We start from the raw sequence: 18,032 nt of genomic DNA, 5'->3' as shown, positions 1-18,032 counted from the left end.
GGAGACGGACACTATTGGCCCTGTACCCTGCGGTGTACTTTGGAATTTGATAATGCTGTCTATTTGTTATCTAAATCAAGGGTTCCCAACCTAGGGGTCCTTACTTGATTAAAAAAAATATTGTTTATACTGATTGAATCTGCATTGATTTAGCCTAGAAACAAGCTGTAAAATGCCAGAGGAAGACACTGCTCAGATGCCCATGGGAATATCTTTGGTTTGTTTCTATGACCTACAGAAGCTGACCTTCTAAAGTCAAAGAAATTTGGGAAGTAATCTTATACAATGTGTGACTGTGTCACTATCAATTGATCGAATCACTTTCTGTAAAAGATAATTAGTATAATTAAATTGAGGGCTCATATAAATTATCCTAATAAAACATATTTGGTAGCAGAAAAACATTTAGGGAAATCGGGTCGAGACTTTACTTTCCTTATTATTATTATTATTATTTGTGTGATTATTATTATTACCATTATTATGTTTTAGCATTAACTAGCCTACCAAAATATGTAATGAGTCTTGTTAAATTACATAGAATTGCAGGAAATAAGCTTCAAAACAAACATTTTCCTTGGTCCTTCAAATTGAACAAATTCAAGCTGGTGTTTTATTTAATATACACTAATATACTAATATACACTATCTAAATATACCACGTTTTTATATGACATTTTTTAAATGTGAAAAAGGGGGCCCTGGGGGAAATGGTTGGGACCCCTGATTTTAAATAATTTATGAAAGTACAATAGGAGCAGGATGAACTTTATTTTATTTTATTGTACTGCATTTACAAGAAGATGTGAAGAAGAATATGCAGCTGTGTTGGAAAAGGATTTAAACATCTGTGCTTCTTTTTTTGGCAACTGAAGCCTTTTATAGAACTGCCTCTTGTATTTAAATGTCTTTGTTGTGTCCCTCCCACTACCGCTCCACATTTACAGCGACTTCCAGGCCTACACCGGGGCCAAGAAGCACAAGATGTACAGTACCAGTCAAAAGTTTGGTCACCTACTCATTCAAGGGTTTTTCTTTATTTGTACTATTTTTTATATTGTAGAATAATAGTGAAGACATCAAAACTATGAATTAACACTTATTTCAATGTCATTGGTCTTTCATGTTCATACTGTGTAGTTTTGTTAGGGATCGTATTTCAAGTTTCAAGTTTTTTATGCCACGTGCACAAGTACAGTGAATTGCCTTTCTGGCAAGCACTAAATCCAACAATGAAGTATTCAATATTAATGTAGTGCGACAAATAACATAAGGTAAAACAAAAACACACGAGAAATTAAAATAAGAGCACGAGAAGTAATTTAGCTATATACAGGGTCAGTTCCAATACCAGATTTACAATGTGCTAGAGGGAGAGGGAGATATGTGTAAGGGGTAAGGTGACTAGACCTCAGGATACAGTATATGATAAACAGTGTAGCAGCATATGATGATTGTACTGTATGTGAGTGTGTGTAAATGTGTCAGTCTAAATGTGTGTGCATGTTACGTGTGTGTGTGTTGGAGTGTGTGAATGTGCATAGAGACAAAATTAATGTTTAGTACAATGTAATGTTTAGTACAATGTAGGATAGAAATGCTAACATTTGTTTTCTGTCGGTATTGATATGTTGTACACCATCAGTATGTTGTAAACGTGTTCAAGGGGATTGAGACAGACAGGAACACAATCAAACACAGACACGCAGGCAGACAGACTTAGATAAGATAGACATCTGTCCTTGAACTCAGACCTACAGTGGGTGTGTTCAATCTTGCTCCTCTCAAACCATATTTGTTTACCAGTGATATGGCCCCATTGATGACTCAAGCTACCGTTTTACTAGCTCTTGTCATAAAAGACTTAGCAACAATGCCAAACATTCAAACACTGTGAATGTACTTCTGTTCTCTAGTTCCTCTTCGACAGTCTCTGTCTCACTCACTGTCCTCTTTCATGCATCTGACCAACTACACCATTAACAAACACAGTGAGAACTTTGTCTGGGACGAGAACGCTGGTAGCAAAAGGTGATCTATTGACACAAGTCTTCCTGGGCTTTCACTTTGATGCTGTATTTGACTTTCCAGCTATGGTATTTCACCAAGGTATTCCTGTTGCGTGGGTATTTACTCGTGCTTGGTTCCAGGAGTGAAAGGCAAGCACAATGCCTATTCTTTTAGGTATAAATTCTACATGTTTCCCTCTCATTAGGATAATGGCCCAATCCACTTGAGAAAACCCTGTCGGTCACAAAACAGACCATGCAAATGCGACCGGTGTCGGAATGAAGCAGCTAGAACAATTAATGTCAGTCTAAAAGCAATGACTCAGAGCTGTCAGTCATGTCCCACTCTGAGACTTATGGCCATCTCTGGCCCAGGTCCCCCGTACCATACTCGTATCAGTATGCAAGAGCCACAGCCAGGCTTGTCAGCAGGCCAAGCATCCAATCTTATTTGCAGCATGTGTCACGACTCAGGAGGCTGACATACAGCCGCTCATATTTCATCACTGCCTTGATATGTCAGGCGTATTTTTGTCCCCAAACAAAACTAACTGCAAGAACCTTAACAGTGTGGATAAAGTGAAAATGAAGTTGTCTGCAGTTGTACACATAGACAACATTGTGACAGTTGAAAGTGTTTTCGCAAGAAGAGGCAGCGGCATTGGAACAGGTCTATGACATGACGCACAACCGATACTGTATGTGGCGACATTCCTGTCTGTTTGAATGGTCTTTGTCCCGCTCGCTGTCTTTCTCTCTCTCCCCCCTCCCCACAGGAAGTTGACCCATCTGCTGGAGACGATGCACTGATACGGGGAAGGTGTGGGCTGACATCTAGGATGTGGTGATCAAGGCTCTGGTCTCAGCCCACTCAGTGCTCCAGCACAGCTACCACACATGCTTCTCGTACCACGCCACCTCCAACACCGCCACCGGGGCCTACTTCGAGATCCTGGGCTTCGACGTGCTCATCGACTACCGCCTCAAGCCCTGGCTGTTCGAGGTGAGACCACACACACTCACTTGCTCATGTATTTGTACAGTGTGATATACTTGTGTATTTGTGTGTGGAGATCAATCACTCCACTAGCTTCACTACAGACTCCAGGCTGGACAGAGAGGTGAAGGACAGGCTGCTGTATGACATGATGGTGCTGATTAACCTGGGGGCCTGTGACCGACGCAAAGCCACTGAGGAAGAGAGGAGCAGGATCAGAGACTGGCTGCAGCACATCCGCTCCAAGGAGACACGGTGTGGTGAGGACCCTGCAAAACTTCAGTCACAATAGAGTCACAGCACAGTCATTGTAGTCACTTCACTGAGTCATGATAGAGTCACAGCACATACAGTGGGGCAAAAAAGTATTTAGTCAGCCACCAATTGTGCAAGTTCTCCCACTTAAAAAGATGAGAGAGGCCTGTAATTTTCATCATAGGTACACTTCAACTATGACAAACAAAATGAGGGGGGAAAAATCCAGAAAGTATTGAGATAAACATTTGTTATTGACCAAATACTTATTTTCCACCATATTTGCAAATAAATTAATTTAAAATCCTACAATGTGATTTTCTGGATATTTTTTTTCTCATTTTGTCTTTGATGTTTTTCATTCATATCACAAACCATTGTTTAGAAAATCATGATGAAAGTGGCCATTTCAGGCCTGTTTTAGACCTGCCTCTTGTAAAATCCTGTTATCAGTGAACCGTGCATGATACAAACAACATCTTTGTGTCGTTATACTCCTTATATATAGTGTGCTGTAAAATATGGACTATGTCTAGATTAAAATAAAAAAAGAACATACTTTTTTTTCAACATTGAAACAATCAATATGAATACCTCAAAAGTACTCTTTTTTTATTTTGCTCATTTTTATAGACATTGTTTTAAACAATGTACTCTACAAGTACATCACATTTCAAGAGCGGGTGTTCTGCTACTTTTGATGTTATGAGCACTATGTACACAATGAATGGGAAAATGGATTCAAAGGGAACGCCCTCTGCTGGTGATTTGCTGAATGTGATTAGTTAATAACCTATAATGTCAATTTCTATATATAAAATGGGTCATATCTTCGAAAGTAGCAGAGCACCCACACTAGAAATGTTAGGTGTTAGAAGAGTATATTATTCCAAACAAATTTAAAAAAGGGTACTTTTTGAGATATTTGTATTTTTGTTTTATGTTTAATAAATTAATGTGAAACATTGTATTTCAGAATTCAGACACACTCCATATTTTGCAGCACACTATCAGGAGTATAATGACACCAATATGTTGTCTGTATCATGTGCTATTCACAGATCATAGGGTCTTACAGGAGGCATGTGTAGGTCTAAAAGGGGCCTAAAATCTCCACTTCCATCATGACTTTCTCAAAAATGGTTTGTGATACAAATGTAAAACGCATATCAAACATCCTTCCTCCCAATGACGCTTCTATGTGAGAATTTCCAGAACAATCTGATATACCAAAATTATTTTTGGGACTTCCTGGCATGGAATCACCCAATTGAGTCATAATACAGTCTGCTGCTCTTGAATCACAATAGTCTGCTGCTCTTGAATCATAATAGTCTGCTGCTCTGGGTCATAATAGTCTGCTTGTCACACGCTGATCTGTTTCACCTGTCTTTGTGTTTGTCTCCACCCCCCTCTAGTTGTCGCCCATCTTCCCATTATCCCCTGTGTATTTATACATGTGTTCTCTGTTTGTCTGTTGCCAGTTTGTCTTGTCAGGTCTTACCAGCGTTCTTTCCCGCCTTCCTTTTTCTCTAGTTCTCTGCCTCCGAGCCTGCCTGCCATCCTGTACCTGGCTGACTCTGACCTGATCACGAACCCGTGCCTGCCCTCTGCCTGCCCTGTGTTTCTAATAAATAATCTGAGAACTGTACTATCCGCCTCCCGTGTCTGCATCTGGGTCATATCCTGAGTCTGATTGTACAAACTGGCCATGACTAACCCAGCAAACTCTTACCAGCTCTGCAGCGCCATCCTCTCAGGGAGCCACCATTGGAAGACACGAGGAGTTACTTCAAGTACTTATGGAAGGATTCCAGACCTTGGCGGTACGCCAGGACCGTGACTTCAACACATTGCTGGAACAATTCCTCGGATTGTCTGTGAGGCAGCCCACCACTACAGTAATCCCCCAGACTGTCAATTACCCCACTACCACCTGTGTTTCTCCCCAATCTACCCCGGCTTCCCAAGAACCCTGCATACTTCCTCCGGATCGCTACGCTGGAGATCCCAGATTCTGCTGGGCGTTTCTCTCCCAGTGTTCTCTCATCTTTGAGCTGCAGCCCTCTTCATTTGGATGCTACCCTGGTGTCGGAGCAGGAAATCCCTACACAACCCCTCTCCATTCCCATGGACATCAGAGCGTTGGATGGGCGCTCTATTGGCAGAGTCACCACACCACGTGTACCATTAACCCGAGAGTGTTGGGTAATCATAGTGAGTTTATGCAGTTCCTGCCCATCGAATCCCCTCATGCACCTGTGGTTTGGGGGTTTTCTTGGCTCCAGAGGCACAATCACCTGATCGACTGGGCTACTGGTTCTATCCTGGGTTGGAGCCCGTTTTGCCATGGGCATTGCCAGAAGTCGGCGCTGCCTGCCCCGGGACGTTTTCCTGTGGGCTTGGGAAAAGGCCCGGACCTCTCCCCCGTTCACGCGGAGTACCAGGACCTCCAGGAGGTTTTCAGCAAGGCCCGTGCCACCGCGCTTCCTCCGCATTGGCCCTATGACTGCGCCATCGACCTTCTCCTGGGCACTACACCGCCTCGGGCGCAGCTTTTTTCCCTGCTGGGTCCGGAGACCAAGGTGATGGACCTGCACTTTGCCTGCCCTGGCGTTTCGGTGGGTCCCCCGCGGGACGGATGAGCTAACGTAGGCTAAAGCGATTAGCATGAGGTTGTAAGTAACAAGAACATTTCCCAGGACATAGACATATCTGATATTGGCAGAAAGCTTAAATTATTGTTAATCTAACTGCAATGTCCATTTTACAATGGCTATTATAGTGAAATAATACCATGCTATTGTTTGAGGAGAGTGCATAGTTATGAACTTTAAAAGTTATTAATAAACCAATTAGGCACATTTGGGCAGTCTTGACACAAAATTTTGAACAGAAATGCAATAGTTCATTGGATCTGTCTAAAAACTTTGCAGGTACACTGCTGTCATCTAGTGACCAAAATTAAAATTGCGCCTGGGCTGGCATAATACGTTATGGCCTTTCTCTTGCATATCAAAGATGATGGTACAACAAATTTAAAAAATGAATGGTTTTTTCTTCTTTGTATTATCTTTTACCAGATCTAATGTGTTATATTCTCCTACATTCATTTCATATTTCCACAAACTTCAAAGTGTTTCCTTTCAAATGGTATCAAGAATATGCATAACCTTGCTTCAGGGCCTGAGCTACAGGCAGTTAGATTTGGGTATGTCATTTTAGGCAAAAATTGGAAAAAGGGGGCGGATCCTTACGAGGTTAATAGTCTGCCTTGACTGAGTCATAATAGAGTCAGTCTGTTCTGAGTCATAATAGAGTCTGCACTGAGTCATACGTCATTATCCAAACATAAAATGAAAAAGTAGCACAGAGAAAATGTAATTTTACCAAGCCCATTCCAATGTCCTCAAGGAGCAGAGCCAGCAGCAGAACTCCAGTGTGGAGCGAGATCTGAGCTATGAGGGCCAGCACCTGGGCGGCTTCTGCAGGATCTTCCCCCGCCAGGGAGGGGAGGAGTACGACAAGTACGTCAAACACAGCAGCTCCCTCTTCCAGGAGACAGCTGCCACCACAAGGCCAGAGAGAGGTGCACCAGGTAGACACACACACACATCACCCACATGTTAACAAGTGCCCATCCACACCTGCATACAACATCAGTTCCAACCTCAGTGCCATCCATAATGTGTGCATGCAGGTTTACTGGATAGAATATACACATAGTAGGGATGTTTCTGTCCATGTGTGGCGCAGACCGCAGTGCTTGTATACAGGTTTACACAAAGTATACTCAGGAACGTTTCTTTGTGCAGAGAGCAGTTGCAGGAGCCCCATGAGAAACATAGCCAGAGCAGATGTCAGAGACTGGGCCTGCTGGGGGAGTCAGCAGGAGACGAGGGTAAAATCCACAAAGCACCCCTCTGCCCCATCCATCCCAATGTGAGTACTGTCTGCTGCCTGCTGCTGTGTCCTATGGTTACCTTAACCCCCCCCCCAAAAAAAACAATTATAATATATGTTTCTGTTACCTGATTAATAAAACAAACATTGCATTGCCTCCTCAACTCAAAATAAACTTTTTTATGGCGTTGCGTTGTAGCCTCTGGCCTGCTCCGCTCACTTCCTCCCAGGGTGACCCAGGCGCTGAAGGAGGGGGAGGAAGAGCATCTCAGGGGGCTGCAGCTGAGGGCCAGCCTGCTCAGAGACCTGGGCAGACCAGGTGTTCGTCACAGTGCCACCTATTGTCAAGACTGACTTACGGCAATAGATAAGCAACATGGCAGCCTAGGTGAGCACTTATCCGAAGTTTACAGGAGTCAGCTGTGTACGGTACTATGCATATATGCTGTGCACAGACAGGCACATATAAATACCTGAGAAGCTTTTTGAAAGATGTCAGATTATACAGGTTCAAAGGTTAGTAATTATTATTCTTTAGATTCCAATTTAACAACAGGAAAATAACATGTTTCTTTAACAAAAGGCCCAACAATATTTCCTTCAAACATCCCATTACTGTAAATTTGCAAATACCATGTTTTCTACTAAAGATTGAACCAAGCCTTTATATAGGCCTATCCATAAATCCAAACACACATGCTATTTTAATAGCCCATAAATGCAAACATATGTTTAGTCATTCAAAATTCATTAAAAGCATATTAATATTCCCAGGGGTGCATATTATAATCTCAGAAATCAGAACTTCAGAGAGCCCCCAGAAATGCTCAATCATTACTGTCCAGATATACTCATCTACAAGTGTAGAGAGAAGAACATCGACAACAACACACAAGGGCATCACATAGGGCCAGTCATGTCTACACACTAAACTAACAATACTAATACTTGTTAGCCACCTAAAATCCCCATTAGAAAAGTGAATAGATGCTTGAGAGCTCTACCACAGGGGTATCAAACTCATGGAGGGCCGAGTATCTGCAGGAAGCACCTTGTCGACAACAACGCCATCGACCACGATCACTCAAGGGACCTGCTCAAAGAAGAAGCTATGAACTTAGATAACGGCAAGGCTGCTGACCCTTCCATGAACCAGCCAAACCAGCCAATCTGACTTGTTGAGACTGTATGTTGTACTGGTCAACATAACTACAGGCATGCTTGTGGATTGCATGCTGACACTTGTTTTTACTCTTCCAAAACGATTTTGTCCAGATGAGAATGTGGATGGAACATTGGTTCATCTGTCAAGCCTCATCAAGAGACATTACTCCTCAATAATAATAATAATACCTACATGTTTCAAGCAGACCACCATCGTCCTTGTGCCCAAGGAAGTGAAGGTAACCTGCCTAAATGATTACTGCCCCGTGGCACTCACGTCGGTAGCCATGAAGCGCTTTGAAAGGCCGGTCATGGCTCACATCAACAGCATCCTCCCGGACACCCTAGACCCACTCCAATTCGCATACTGCTCCAACAGATCCACAGATGACGCTATCTCAATTGCACTCCACACTGCCCTTTCTCACCTGGACAAATGGAACACCTATGTGAGAATGCTGTTCATTGACTACAGCTCAGCGTTCAACACCATAGTGCCCACGAAGCTCATCACCCAGGACAACAACCTCTTCCTCAATGTGAGCAAAACTAAGGAGCTGATCGTGGACTATAGGAAAAGGCGGGCCGAACAGGCCCCCATTAACATCAACGGGGCTGTAGTGGAGCGGGTCGAGAGTTTCAAGTTCCTTGGTGGACCACAATCTATCGTGGTCCAAACATACCAAGACAGTCTTGAAGAGTGCATGACAATACCTTTTCCCCCTCAGGAGACTGAAAAGATTTGGCATGAGTCCCCAGATCCTCAAAAGGTTCTATAGTTGCACCATCGAGAGCATCCTGACCGGTTGCATCACCGCCTGGTATGGCAACTGCTTGGAATCTGACCGTAAGGCGCTACAGAGGGCAGTGCGAACGGCCCAGTACATCACTGGGACCAAGCTTCCTGCCATCCAGGACCGATATACTAGGCGGTGTCAGAGGAAAGCCCATAAAATTGTCAGACACTCCAGTCACCCAAGTTATCGACTGCTCCCTCTGCTACCGCACAGCAAGTGGCACCGGAGCGCCAAGTCTAGGACCAAAAGGCTCCTCAATGTCTTCTACCCCCAAGCCATAAGACTGCTGAACAATTCATAAAATTGCCACTGGACAATTTATGTTGACCCCCCTTTTTGTACAGTGCTGCTACTCGCTGTTTGTTTGTTTGTTACCTATGCATAGTCACTTTGCCCCCACCTACATGTACAGATTACCTCAACTAGCCTGTACCGGTGCCCCCTGTATATAGCCTTGTTATTGTTATTCTTGTTGTGTTACTTTTTATTACTTTTTTTTATTTTAGTCTACTTGGTAAATATTTTCTTCTTCTTCACTGTTGGTTAAGGGCTTGTGCAGTTGAAGTCGGAGGTTTACATACACCTTAGCCAAATCCATTTAAACTCAGTTTTTCACAATTCCTGACATTTAATCCCAGTAAAAATTCCCTGTGTTAGGGCAGTTAGGATCACCACTTTATTTTAAGAATGTGAAATATCAGAATAATAGTAGAGAGAATGATTTATTTCAGCTTGTATTTCTTTCATCACATTCCCAGTGGGTCAGAAGTTTACATACACTCAATTAGTATTTGGTAGTAATGCCTTTACATTGTTTAAATTGGGTCAAACGTTTCGGGTAGCCTTCCACAAGCTTCCCACAAGCTTCCCACAATAAGAATTTTGGCCCATTCCTCCTGACAGAGCTGGTGTAACTGAGTCAGGTTTGTAGGCCTCCTTGCTCGCACACGCTTTTTCAGTTATGCCCACAAATTTTCTATATGATTGAGGTCAGGGCTTTTTGATGGCCACTCTAACACCTTGACTTTGTTGTCCTTAAGCCATTTTGCCACATCTTTGGAAGTATGCTTGGGGTCATTGTCCATTTGGAAGACCCATTTGAGGTGTTTCTTCAATATATCAACATAATTTTCCATCCTCATGATGCCATCTATTTTGTGAAGTGCACCAGTTCCTCCTGCAGCAAAGCATCCCCACAACATGATGCTGCCACCCCCGTGCTTCCCGGTTGGGATGGTGTTCTTCGGCTTGCAAGCCTCCCCCTTTTTCCTCCAAACATGACGATGGTCATTATGGCCAAACAGTTCCATTTTTGTTTCATCAACCCAGAGGACATTTCTCCAAAATGTACGATCTTTGTCCCCATGTGCAGTGGCAAACCGTAGTCTTGCTTTTTTATGGTGGTTTTGGAGCAGTGGCTTCTTCCTTGCTGAGTGGCCATTCAGGATATGCCGATATAGGACTCACTCCAGCATATTCACAAGGTCCTTTGCTGTTGTTCTGGGACTGATTTGCACTTTTTGCAACAAAGTACGTTCATCTCTAGGAGATAGAACACATCTCCTTCCTGAGCGGTATGGAGGCTGCGTGGTCCCATGGTGTTTATACTTGCGTACTATTGTTTGTACAGATGAACGTGGTAACTTCAGACATTTGGAAATTGCTCCTAAGGATGAACCAGACTTGTGATGGTCTGAAGGTAGGCCTTGAAATACATCCACAGATACACCTCCAATGGACTCAAATAATGTCATTTAGCCTATCAGAAGCTTCTAAAGCCATGACATCATTTTCTGGAATTTTCCAAGCTGTTTAATGGCACAGTCAACTTAGTGTATGTAAACTTCTGACCCACTAGAATTGTGATATAGTGAAATAATCTGTCTGTAAACAATTGTTGGAAAAATGACTTGTGTCATGCACAAAGTTAGATGTCCTAACCGACTCGCCAAAACTGTAGTTTGTTAACAAGAAATTTGTGGAGTGGTTAGAAAACGAGTTTTAATGACTCCAACCTAAGTGTATGTAAACTTCCGACTTCAACTGTAAGTAAGCATTTCACGGTAAAGACTACACTTGTTGTATTCGGCGCATGTGACAAATAAAGTTTAGTCCTGTCGTCTGAAGCACTGATTGTTATCCACCACAGTATTTATATCCCATTTGTGGAACTGACTGCTTGGCTGGCTGTCTGGCTGGCTGTTAGAATTAGTAGGAAACACAAGGGGAAGCATTTATAAAAATTTAAAAAAGAGAGATCTGGTAACTGAAAGTAAAAAAGGTAGGCCTCCATTTGGATACATTACATTGAACGTAGTTATTGTTAGTTGTTGAACACAATCCAGAACCTCAGCAGCTTTTTGTGAATATATCTCTTGTCAAGTCACATAGTTGTCATTAATGTCACATTTACAGTATTAAGTATATTTGAAAGTACTTATAAATTCTTAATTTGCCTGTTGGTTTACATTGTATACCGTATTAACTTGATGCCATTTCAAGGCCTTGGCTGTGAACCAATCCAGACCTTAAACAATCTCTTACTATTAGGCTGCATGTTGAAAGTAAAGGTATAGAAAGCAGTCTGGTTGCAGAGCATTGTGACTGTTGATGCCATTAAAACAAGAGAAGGAGACAGAGGCTATGTTAGCATGTCGTTAGCATGTCCAGCAGCAGGATGTTGTAAATATCACATAGTGGCGTTCCTCATACACAGGCAGAAATGCTGGGCGGGAAGCAGAGATTTTACTGTTTGCTCTTTCTTTCGCTGCTTGGTTTGCCCATAGTTCTCCAGTTAGAGAGCTTTTCTTTCCAGTGTCTGTCTGATCTTATTACCCATGCAGACTTCCAGAGGGAAAGAGATTCCCCTCTGTCTGTTCCCATCTAGTGTTTCAATGGCATTTACAGAGGCCGTTCCCTAGCGCTTCATTCCTCAGTCAATGTTCATATGAAAGACAAAAGTCTTTGCGCTCCGAACCCTGAGATTGTTCTTTGAGTCCTGAGGGATTGTGCAGATCTGGAGTAGCGGTTGGTCAAGAAGACGGTATGGGATTGTATTTCAGGCAACAGGGCTTCACAAAAGTTTTTACTCGTGTCTTACGCCAGGACAGACTGGCCATAATGCATACGGGTGGGGATTGAGAGACCTTGGACATCATTGCTTCTGTGACCGACATGGATAGGACCGCGAGGTCTCCTCCAGAAATGCAATTCTCCATCTCCTTTGGTCCCAATAAAAGCTGACACCATTCCTGCGGGTTGTGCCTCACAGGCAATTTTAATGAAGGTAAATTGCTAACTAATTTATCCAACAAATAACTGCTTACAAATGTATTTAGTCATTTCATCCAAGGGCACGATGACCACTCATGACTACTCATGATTTATTATTCTAATACAATATTGTTGACTTTGCAACAACTTTTTATTTTACTTCCTTTCCCAATGCTGATACTACTGTTATATATAATGTGACCTCGAAGGTCTTGGTAGACAGTCATATTTAGTCAGGCAAACACATGATCACAACAGAGCTGTAGAGATGAACCCTAGACAGAAGAGCCTTCACAAATGGCTGCTCTTCCCCTTGGTGTCCCGCCAACATAAACTGTATTCAGACAGACTAATCTCTCCCTATACTTTGTTAAGCACCTGTGCAGGTGTGGAGACCACAGGGTAATCTAAGCCACTGCTGGCCTTTAGAAATCATCTGCCCAGTCATTATGAGTGCTTAGTTAAAAGCAATCAATCTAGACTGATTTCATTTGAAAGGACCATAGGTTTAAAAACTTCCGTTGAACTTCATTTGGTTACCTTAATGCACCACAAAATGTACTATACAGTAGCAAGCGCTTATAGTGCGGCAGTTATTGGTTTGTTTTTGTTCTTTAAGTGCCAAATTGATTTTTCTGTGAACTGTATCCATATCACTGTAAAAGTTCTTGCTTCCAAAAAGACGTGCAATAAAACATTCTTACACATACTGTAATATATTCTAAACCGCTCCTGTAGGTAAATCATTAAAGTAGTGTTTGATCTGCATTTGAGAAGGGTGACCTCGCCAAGTTTTAAGACTTGCGAAGTAGGATCAACCTTTGTTTTCCAGTAGCCCAGTTTATCACCTTTTCAAGGGACAGACTTGCAAAGAAACGGTTGTCTGGATACTCAGTGTATGGGACTACAGTATAGAAAGAATGTTGTTCTGTTCTTCTTCTTGATAACAGCACAGGTTGAGTTGGAGCAGAGTGTGTTGCCCTGATGGTCAACTTGGTAAACCAGTCCTCCAGTCTGATTATCAGGGCTGTGTTCCAATTGGTTTATTTTGTGTCTATCTCAGCGGAGGGTGAACTCTTCCATCTATGTTTCTGTTTTACAATGTTAACAGAGCTTCATTACAAACATTGTTTTGGGGATTTCTGTCCAAAACATTTTATTACCACTCCACTAACCATTTACAAGATGTGGAGGGTTGTTGTGCTTTGCAGTTTCACGTAATGGCACACAGCTGCAAATGTGTCCAGCAGTAGGCTATTCATTTGTTTTCAGCTTCAACGAGAGTTGGATATTTTGATATTGTTTTATTCCCGGACATACATTATAATATTACTTTGATTATGGCATACATCGGTGAGGGCTTCTATTAGCCATTCTGTCCATCGCTCTGCCCTTTTTTAATCTGTTCATCATTGTCTTCCTATCTGTTGATGTTTTGGCCTGTGCTATAATTGCTCTATTTTTAGCCTGGTAAGAACATGCAGCTTCTGAATGTGTAATACAATCTGTAATAACAGGGCACCTTAATGTCAATAAATAGCAATAATGTAATTGATAGCCTCTGTGTCTACAGTCTGTCTGGGATTACTGCTGAATCAGACAAAGAACCACGTACAGTAATCTAAACAAGGTATTGCTGCCCTAGACCAAGGAACTGTTAACAGATAAGACACAGTTATATGATTAGAATATAGGTTCTATGTGTGCAATTGAACCATTCAAAAGTACATTGACAATGTAGATTGATTTTAGTTTATTTAATTTACTTTGTAAAAGTATGCTTGACAGAGTAATATAGGTCATTGTTGATACAAACGAGTGTACTCAATCACAATTTGCTCTTTTAAAATATTGAACAAGAGATTTCTCATAAATATGTATTAACTCAAATATTTCATCACATATTCCGAAAGGTGGAAAAGAAAATCTTATGTGCACATTGCGCCATCACATATTCTGGTACCGTTTGCATTCTCTTCAATTCTAGACAAAATAATAGAATAGTGCAAACATTAGAAAAACAAACGAGCAACAGTAGTTTCTGTAAAGCCATTTCTCAGGTGTTGAGATTCATACTTGATTATCAGAGCAAACAGTGAAATAGGAGAATTTTTATGACTGAAAAGTTTCAATATATATATATTTTTAATATATATTGTTTCACCTGCAATGTCTAATTGGACATTCTACTAATGGATCTTCTCTGCCTTTTAGTGAATCGGCAGTTAGAATGAAGATTCTCGTTTTTGGAGCTAAAGAAAATGCAGTTACGACAAAAGGAACTTTTTTTTTTTTATTGCCTCAAGGTCATCCCCAGTGTTAGGCTGGAATGTTTCAAGGTCATCAATCTGGAAAGTTGTTGCATTTCACATGAATAAATAAAACAGTATTAACAACCCCAGCTGTGTTATTACAGACAGACACATGCAAATCTAGAGCACCAACAACATGGAAAGCTGGATCAAATTGCACTCCTCCAGGGAGGGCAGTTTATCTGATCATGAGGTGTGATTGTGCTCAATGTACTGTCACCACCATTGACTTCATATCATAATTTCCTGGTAGCTACTGCAGGAAACTTCATCTGGGCAAAGGCACCTCTTCCCTCCTGTCCAGACTGGTAGCCATTGTTTTGGGACTGCGTGGTCGATTCAGGCCAATCGCGGTCAGCCCTCTGGCTTTGAACAGTTGGTCTGATCCCCAGTGGAGGCAGAGGGGGCAGGGGCAAGTGGCAGGATTGTGCATCACATTGGAATGGGGGTAGAGAGCTGTTGGGGGTAGACCACCCGGCCTGGGGTAGGGGGAGTGAGAGAGGGGCAGGGGATCCAGTGGTCTGAGGGGTGCAGCGAAGGGGCTGGGAATGGAGGGGGCACCTGCCCCCACCCCGAGGTGAGAGTAGAGGTGCAGGGGGAGGTGGGGGAAAGGGGTAAGGTAGGCCTGCTGCAGCCTGGCTCACCATAAGGGCACACAGGTTGGGGTCCAGGGGGTGTGGCCAGCTGAGAGAGTGCCGCTGCCTCTTGTCCTTCATTCGCCTGTTTTGGAACCATACCTGGGGTTGGGGAGGAGAGAAAGGATGAGAGGGGAAGGAAGGAGGGACCAACCGAAATGCCCACCTAACCTGGGCTGCTTCACATTTCTCAATGACAAATTACAGTAGACCCACACTATAATACATCACAAATGTGCTTTGTTTAGGTTACATTCAGGTAAGGTTAGACCATCACTGTTAAACTGGTAGTTCGGGAGCCTGAACTGACACTCCCTACCTATAAAAAAGTAAATGCCAGAAGCTGTTGCTAAACTCCCTCATTTATGAAGTCATGCCTTGCATTCCTTGTCATTCATAAAAAATCCTCAAATAGTTTAGATAAATGTTGTTTATATGCATATTATCACTCCAGTGTTAATCTGCAAAATTATAATTATTCACCTACCTCCTCGTGCCTTTTGCACACAATGTATATATACTCTTTTTTTCTCTTCTTTTTTTCCTACTGTGTTATTGACTTGTTAATTGTTTACTCCATGTGTAACTCTGTGTTGTCTGTTCAAACTGCTATGCTTTATCTTGGCCAGGTCGCAGTTGTAAATGAGAACTTGTTCTCAACTAGCCTACCTGGTTAAATAAAGGTGAAATAAAATAAAATTAAAGTGACTAAGTTTGTCAGGGCCCCTGCATAAGGCAGGCTGCGTCGCTGTCAGTATGCCAAGTGTAGGCTTAACTCTAAAAATGAACAAGAAAGAAAGGTAAAAACTAATTTGACATTTAATTAGAATTGCTATGTGTGCAGTAGGGTAAGCTACCTTGATTGTGGTCTCGGGGAGGTTCAGTGCTGTCGCCAGTTCGCATCTCCTCGGTCGAGAAACATAGCTCTCCTTGAGGTATTCTTGCTCCAGGCGGGACAGTTGTTCCCGGGTAAAGGCTGTTCGGTGTCGCCGACTGTGGTCAATCAAATTGACTGAGCTGCGCGGGCATGGCTCATCTCCATGTCCACTGTTTCTATCAACCACTATGGCGACCGGCGTTTCTCTGCCCTCTGCAACTGAAAATACAAACATTGAGAATGAAGTTAAATGAAAAAGAGCAGTTTTGATTTCTTTTTAGAAATTCACGTGCATGTCTGTTGCGAACTGTTTCAATCCAAACTTCCCAATAGAATAGGATAGGCCTATAATTCGAATAGAATACCAAACAGAAGTCTATCACGGTCGTTGTTGTCTAGTCGAGATATAACTCCCGTAGCATAATATTTGGCAATGTATTGTCCATGCTTAATTACGCGTACGTTACTAAAGTAGCACGGGCCTAAAAGGGAATAGCCTAAGAACACTTAATCGGTTGGCTTCCACGGCATGTGCAAGCCAAGGCTACAGACAACTAAGATTTGAGAATACTTTAGGGCTACTTACGCATATTGCCGTTTCTTTTCTGATATATGTGTCCTGGCTTCAAGTTTAAACCAAGTTTACTCCTTTATAATTGTTGGCCTAAAATTAAAATGTTTCCCAATGCGTGCGCCACTGTATCATCCAAAATTGATAACGCTAAAATTGGTGTCTCTCTCCTTGCTTTGTTGACGCACTGTCTGCAGACTCGAGCCAAGTTCGTTTACAGAGAAGGGATGAGTTGTTTTTGTCGCCCGGTTTGAACCCCCCTCCTTTCTCTCCTTCTTTCTGTCTTTTATATCTCCCTGGTCGAGACATCTTTTGCTAATGAGAGACACGGTCTATCCGCCAAGGCGCCGCCTGGGCGCAAGGAGGGAATGAGGTGTTCAATTGTCTTTGGTCTCCGACCAGTCTTTGTACTTTTGTTATGGAGAATTAAGATCGACCTCCCTTTCCTTACTGTCACAGAAGCTTCCCTGTCGAAATAGACCAACCCTCATTGTTCTGTGGCGTTTGATGTTTGTATTTCGGGAAGTCAATCATTAGAACCCTAATGTTCGTAAATTGCGTAAATGTGAGGTACAACCTGCACAAAGGCAGAAAACCCGGAATTTAACATTTTCTCAGATATTGTTGACCGACTTAATACATTTTAGACATATAGTTTGGCATAAATAGTATTTAAAACACTTGTCATACACTGGTATAATTACACCTATGTAAAGACATGTGGCGATGATGATGTTAATGATTATTGAAACAGACATGCTTAAAAACATATTATTGATAGGCTACAGAGTCAAACAGAAATATTAACGTAGCTACATGCATTTAACACATTTGAAATTAAATATGGTTCCTAAATGTATCAGAGTCCCCGGTTGAAATAGGAGTTGGTACCTATAAAATCAGAGGAAATAGCCTACCATAAGTGCTTACTAATGTGTCAATACAGTTGCATCTAGTGCGCACTTGTAAATGGGGTGCTAGCTTGACTGATCAATGTGATCATTGGATTATGTTCCATCAGAACACTTTTACAATGCTTAATCCAGTCCTGATCCCATCGATGATTAAAGAGTGTTAATTCAACTGGCTAGGCCAAGCGTCAAACACTGAGGGGATCGATTATGTATTCTATTGAGCAGATTTGTTAATCATAGATCTAAACGAAATCTAATGTATAGCCGCCTAACTCTCTCATTAATTTGTCACTGTGAGAAGTGAATTGCAGAGATGGCTGAATCG

At 42.2% G+C, this 18,032-nt stretch overlaps 2 pseudogenes; one reads left to right on the top strand and one right to left on the bottom strand.

Moving 5' to 3' along the window:
- The first annotated feature begins 534 nt into the window (after positions 1 to 534).
- LOC115103603 (tubulin polyglutamylase ttll6-like) lies at positions 535 to 7,518 on the top strand (annotated as a pseudogene).
- A 6,627-nt stretch (positions 7,519 to 14,145) lies between these two features.
- Positions 14,146 to 17,254, bottom strand: LOC115103602 (homeobox protein XHOX-3-like; annotated as a pseudogene).
- Between the last annotated feature and the right edge of the window lie 778 nt (positions 17,255 to 18,032).

This window comes from Oncorhynchus nerka, linkage group LG21 (assembly GCF_034236695.1).
Source record: "Oncorhynchus nerka isolate Pitt River linkage group LG21, Oner_Uvic_2.0, whole genome shotgun sequence".
Classification (NCBI taxonomy): Eukaryota; Metazoa; Chordata; class Actinopteri; order Salmoniformes; family Salmonidae; genus Oncorhynchus; species Oncorhynchus nerka.
Note: the sequence above shows the minus strand (reverse complement) of the source record. Positions and strands in the feature narration are given on the sequence as shown.